Source organism: Sparus aurata, chromosome 10 (assembly GCF_900880675.1).
Source record: "Sparus aurata chromosome 10, fSpaAur1.1, whole genome shotgun sequence".
NCBI classification, from domain to species: domain Eukaryota; kingdom Metazoa; phylum Chordata; class Actinopteri; order Spariformes; family Sparidae; genus Sparus; species Sparus aurata.
In genome coordinates this window covers 15,215,331-15,221,638 of record NC_044196.1, presented here as the reverse complement: position 1 = coordinate 15,221,638, position 6,308 = coordinate 15,215,331, and the positions used below count along the sequence as shown (strand labels likewise).

The 6,308-nt window shown below is 38.0% G+C and overlaps 1 long non-coding RNA gene across 1 annotated transcript; it reads right to left on the bottom strand.

The window, feature by feature from the left end:
* Window positions 1-2,019: 2,019 nt before the first annotated feature.
* Window positions 2,020-5,714, bottom strand: LOC115589610 (uncharacterized). The gene is made up of 4 exons (XR_003985558.1): window positions 5,672-5,714; window positions 4,930-5,003; window positions 4,157-4,364; window positions 2,020-3,483 (listed from the first exon to the last, which is right to left on the bottom strand). It is a non-coding gene; the product is annotated as an uncharacterized LOC115589610 (long non-coding RNA).
* Window positions 5,715-6,308: the final 594 nt, after the last annotated feature.

The following is a 6,308-nucleotide window of genomic DNA, read 5'->3' as shown; positions in this document are numbered from 1 at the left end:
AGCTCAACATACATGTTTAGGTATTAGGTTAAAGGTGCAATACATAAGAATTGGCATCCTTGAATAAATATGACTAACAAATATGGGGCAGCATATCACCAGAAAAACTGCTAACTGCTGCTATCTGTGTTCTTTTAATACAGTCATGGGTTGGAAAGTGTGATACTTGTCATTAGGCGCGTTCAAGTTGACCTCCTGCTGCCTGACCGCATCAGCGAGATCTAATGGCGACAGCAGGGGCGGGGATATAAACGCTGCTATGAAGTCGGACACTCTCTTTTCCCGTAGACGTGACGTGACCTGGCTGAGGTTGCGGTGTTTGCCTTCTTCGTCGGCGAAGAAGTGGAGGAAATTTGAATTCCACTAATGTTTGATTACTATCAACAACGACTGCGATCAGTTTTCTTACCTGATGTTATGGGAACTTTGCTGGCCTTTTTCTCATTTTAATCTCCTTTTGAAATTATTAAATCTGAGATGTTCAAAATATTAGTCAACCAAAACATTTGGGCCGAGAGAATAGAGCGCTGGAAATGCTGCCCTGTTGCATACAGACAACAGGGGATCTAGACCCGTATCAAACCTGTCTTTTTGCAGAGGATGTATTCATCTGATTACTGATTTTATATATTTATATGTATATATATATATATATATATATATATATATATATATATATATATATATATATATATATATATATATATATATATAAATAATATATATATATGTGTGTGTGTATGACCGTTTTGCTTCACTTCAAAACGGTCACACAGTGGCTCATCAAGAGTAGATGAAGAGCCTAAATGTTGTCTTACTGTATATGATCATGTTCTGTTTTCCTTGTAATATCACCATTAAATACATTTGAACTTTGTCTATCTGGTATATTATAGTAAGTCTTGTCTAATAACAATACAATACAACTACAACTTATTTATTATTATGATGAAAACTGTGCTTAGGTGCATGATTATATCACAGCTGAGGTGAATTTGCTGATTTAACAAACAAGCATAACTGTAGAGACATAAAATGAAGCATTTTCTCATAGCAACATTTTTCACAATGAATGAAATACATTTCACTGAATGAATGAAATACAATAATCAGAACAAATGACTGAATCAGATGCCTTGTCCCGCTGCACCATCTCATCAAACACAAAATAGCTCAGGATAATTCTTTGTATTGTTAATGTGATGGGAACAGAAAGGGTTAATTAATAAGAGTGGATAGCACAGATAACACTGGACACAGCAGTTAACAACTTCTCCATCATCACCCTAAGCTGACAGAACTGAGCAGTTTATTGACGACATCTTTCAGGGTTGTTACGTTAGATGAAGGATTTTATAGGTTTATTCATGTTGACTATCCCATAGGTGCGGCCACACGGCTGCTCCTGATCTGAAAGTATTTGATCTCTGCAGCAGCCTCGCTCCCGCGATAACTTAAGGTCATGTGACATCAGATGCGGAGCAGAAACCACTCCCATCCAGGTCATCGTGGACACATTTTTAACCAGCATGCATCACGATTTAGGCTGCACTGCGCAGCGCTGCTTGATCTTGAACTCGCCTATTCACACCTAGTCACATGACCGGTTGATTGCCTGCGGTCATGTGACCGGGTGTCAATCAGGAAGTGATAAAGTGCTGTTTGTCTCAGTGGAGAGAGCACTTTGACTTGGCTGCAGCAGCCAGTGTGGTGTACTCTTCCTCTCATACAGGGTGAAAGCCAAGGTGAAACAGTGAAACTGACGGTAATGCTCAGTAGTTCATTTTCAGGTATGTGCTAGCCTTTTGTTTGTGTCTCACAAATGCAACCATGTGTCCGTGTGCTGCCAACGCTCTTTGTGTTAAGTATTTTAGCCTGTGTCGAAATGGTAACGTTACCTGAAAGATTTATTAATTATAATTTTATTTATTTATGTTTCAGTTCAGGACTGACGTGACCACTGACGGATGCTGTGGCACAGATACTGGTGAACAATATACATGTGTTTATCTGTATCTGTAACGTATTTTTAGATTGTGGTAGTTATAACTTTGTTTCCTTTTTAACAGTTGATGCACTGGATTGCTCCCTCTGCTCCCGCACTATTTAATTACTGGAGTTTGTGTACCCTTGCAAAGTTAGGCTTATATTTTTAATACCTTTTCTTTAATATTTTACTTATGTGCAATACCTTGAACTTTGGCTTGCAACTAATGCATTCTGTGTTTTCTTTAAAGGACCAGGACAACAACTGCTTTCTACTCTTAATTTACTTTTTGCTGTTTATTTGATTTGTAGGCTTGAGGAAGTTAGTGTGTGTCTTTCTACTATACTTTATGTACTGGGTAGTAGTCATTTGGTTGGTGATGTCATTTTAATGTTTCTGCTCTCTTTTGTACATACAGCTTGATTCTGTAAAAGGCCAAGTCTGCACTGACACACAGCCTCCTTCTGTGGTGGGACTGCACGGGTGACACTCTGTGGTGGTGTGTATATTTGGTTGTGACACTGCGTGTATTTCATTGCGATTAATCATATGTAAATAGAGGTTAAGTGTGTAGTGCTATTACATGTGTAGTGCATTCGTGTGGTGATAGAATTGCTGTCTCCCTCTTCTGTCTCCCACAGTCATTTTATTGTTGCTGTGTATGGCTGACCCACCCATATTGTGAGAATTGATTTACTTTAACCATCCAATGAGATTGGTGTTTTGTTTATTGCCTCATGCCTATGTTTTGGTGAAATTTGATCTATATATTGTAATAAAGCCAACTCAACTTTTGCACAGGATACGCCTCTGGTAAATTGTTTCTGTCTGGGTAAGTCAGAGTGGGTCACAAATTGCATTGTAGATATTAAAGGTTTACGGCTTCCTCCTGCCCCTTAGGGGGAGGTGGCATTGTCAGGCATTTTTAAAGGTAGTCGTAGTGCCAGGTACTACACTTAATTCATAGTTGTCTCTTCATGTCATGTGTAGCACAAAAAATCTCACAGAATGTTGTGGAAGTAGGTTTAAGATGTGTCTGACAGAATGTGTGGCTGAAGAACAAGATCAATGATTTTCTATATTCTAATGAGCAGAAATCATTTAATCATTTAGTTGAGCTTTACACGTCAGGGAATTATTTGCCTGGCACCTGGAAATAGAGTGAACTAACTTACAATTCTGTGGGTCCAATGCAGCGTTCATCTGTTGGACTTTGATTATTGTATTTCTGATAATGGACAGGGAGGCACAGGTTTCCAACATTATTACATGCTACAACCACTTTATGTTGCCGATGGGTTACACTTGTAACCATGCAACACCCGCACACCCATTCTGATTCAACATCATATACAGTCATGCTTGAGTCACTGATGCACAGGTTACCGCTCACACGCCAGCCATCCTCACTGCAGATGTTCTTCACATCACTCTCTGAGGCATCGATGAAGGACTGAACTGGAACTCTGTCACAGAGTCCCTTCCTCGTTAGGTAGCTGTGTAATGAAATCATTGTTTAACTGCACAGTGTTGACATTGTTTATGTCCAACTTTCAGCTGTCACAGTGTTCCATGTTTGTACTCGTAACTATGGCCTTTATAAGAAGAGCCAAGGGGCTGCACTTTTACATTCAATCTACTTTTTATTTTTCACCACTTTGTTTATTAGTTTTCACAATTGTAAAAAGAATATTATACAAAAGTGAGGGAAAAAGATATTGAACAACATTTTGTTATTCTGGAAATAAGTCTGTAAGAGGATATAATGTGTTTGACCGATGATCATATAGGGCTTCCATATTTTTGTGCTTATTGACAGACATAACTAATGAATAGGCTCACTGACCTACTAACAAAATACAAGGGCCAGACTGAGGTTGTTAAAGCATTTGGGAAACAAACTTTGAACATACGTGCCCTGAATTTCCCAACTGTCCAATATGTGAAACTTTAGTTTTGAGAGCAATAAAAACTGAATGTGGCTCACTGATAACACACAGCTTGTGCTGTTTGAACCTGAGTGCTCCTGTGTTGTCATGTCACTACCTGATCACACAGATGCTAGTTAAACTCAGCACTGAACTGTAGGATTGAGTTCAATTAAACTGCAATAAAGCAACAATTGCTGGTTCTTTCTAAAGGAAATAATTGATCAAACTTTTAACTCACTCTGTCCATGAAGCTTTAGAATTTCTGTCCAAGTTATTGTCGTTCACGATGTGTCTGTCGACAAATTTGTTGTACGCATTGTTGTTGCTTGTCTGCCGACAGGGCTCTGAAGAAGTTTGTAAATACTTGATGAAATACTGTCCTTGCGCCCCATGAAGGAGGGCTACAGTGAAGATGATTGCACTCAGGAGAATGACTTTCATTATATCTAGAGTGAGAAAAGAGATTTAAAGCTGATAAATGCGTTATTCAGAACAATATTAGCATTAATTATGTGTCTGTACTTGTCATGTAGTGTCTAAAACATCAGTGAATGCATGTATGAATTACTGTGAGTTTTTTTTTTTACAAAAGCATCTGCTAAATGTCCAAAAATGTAAATGTAAAAATGTACCAAGTTGACTTATTACTATTACTTCATCATTAGTCACTCTTTTAAATCCTCTCAAGTAAAGTGATGTGTGATAGTTACTACAGACTTCAGTCCCTCATCACTTCATTAGTGTGACAATGGCAGTTACTGAGTTTACAGTTCTATTCTAATTAACAAAGTAATAAACAAATAAAAATAACATTTTGAAATAAAGTATTTAGATTTTTGAGATGCTACCCAAATTTTTTTAAAAAATACATAAATGATTAAAGTAGGTTCCTGTTGGGTCGTGTTATATTTGCAGCCAGCAGTCCCCTCCCTCCTCTCCACGTCACCACATGAACGCGCAGCAGTAATCTGCAGACATACAGTAGCAGCAGTGTGTGTTCACCAGCATTACCTCTGTATGGAGTTCTCCTTCCTGATTAGATAAAGTGGGCAGGGATACCAGATTGTCTCTGTCTCTTTTACTGCCTGAGCATGTGGAGAAGAGAAAGAGGTTACTGACCAAACACTCTGTAACAGTGATTACTGCTGGAATATGGAGCTATTCAACACTTGTTTCAATAAGTAAATATCACTTATAGCAGCTTTAAGAAAGATTACATTCAAACCTCAGTTTATTTCAGGACTAACTTAACAAGAGTCCTGGTTTTACAAAACAGATTTTATTTTTGAACTGTGCAACAATAAACTCTGCTTAATTATAAATCTGGATTCAAACCTATTTTTGCAAAACTCTGTTTAGAACTGATCTTAAACTAATTCCACAGAGTTTTGGTGCAACACAATTTAAAGTTAAACCTTGATCATATCTTGTTTAAGAAGCTGATTCCTTGTTAGTGCACAACCATAGTCTATGATTATCCATCAGCCCATCATTTCTTTAAAAAGGTGCGGTAATGTAGCAGTCAACAAGCTCTTGGTTGTTACTTGAATTGTATGTATTGTGGTTTGTGAGCTGTCTAATATCATCTGGCTTGACATACTGTAGAGGCTAATTAGTCGCAGGGTTTTTCTATATTTTAAATGCAGTAAGGAAAAACAGACACTCAATGGCATAATATCACAACAGTTAGTAACATAAGTAATATTAATATGGCAAAAATTAAATTCAAATGGATGCAGAGAAGGTTTCTTACCGTCCTCTCTTGCGCTGTCAGTCTGGGGTTGATCAGCACTCTCTGACAGGTTTTTACAAAGCTTCTTTTATCTTGTGAACAACGATAAATGATTACAACCCAGAAAGTTAACAGCCAATTGAAATACTGCAAACTTGTGTAACGTCCACATGTTGACAAAAAACAATTGCATCTTGTGAATGAGGAAGCGCACTTTTCTTGGAAGCCAAGAATGAAACTTTGAGGATGAGTCGATACAGGAAAAACACAAAGCACCAAGTCACTGTGAGACGTGATTAGATGCAGCATAAAGACATGAAAGATTCACTTACCACCACTTTTCACCATGTTGGTACGTAATAATATAGGCCAACAAAATGTTTCCACTTTTATCAGTGACTTTGCTCAACAGCTGTCTCAAACTGCCTCCATTTGATACTGTAAGTTGTCTTTCAGCTTATCATGTGGTTTACATGTGATGCTTGCACAAAACGCCAGACTCTTGATCTAGTTTGAGAAGAGAAGCCGGCTTTATTTCTGACCTTCACTGTCTTATGTTTGAGACTGTGTTAACGTGTGTTACATGTTGCCCCAAAATGAGACACAAAGACAGTAATTTTGTGGACAGCAACACAACTCACAGGTCTTACTTTTAACG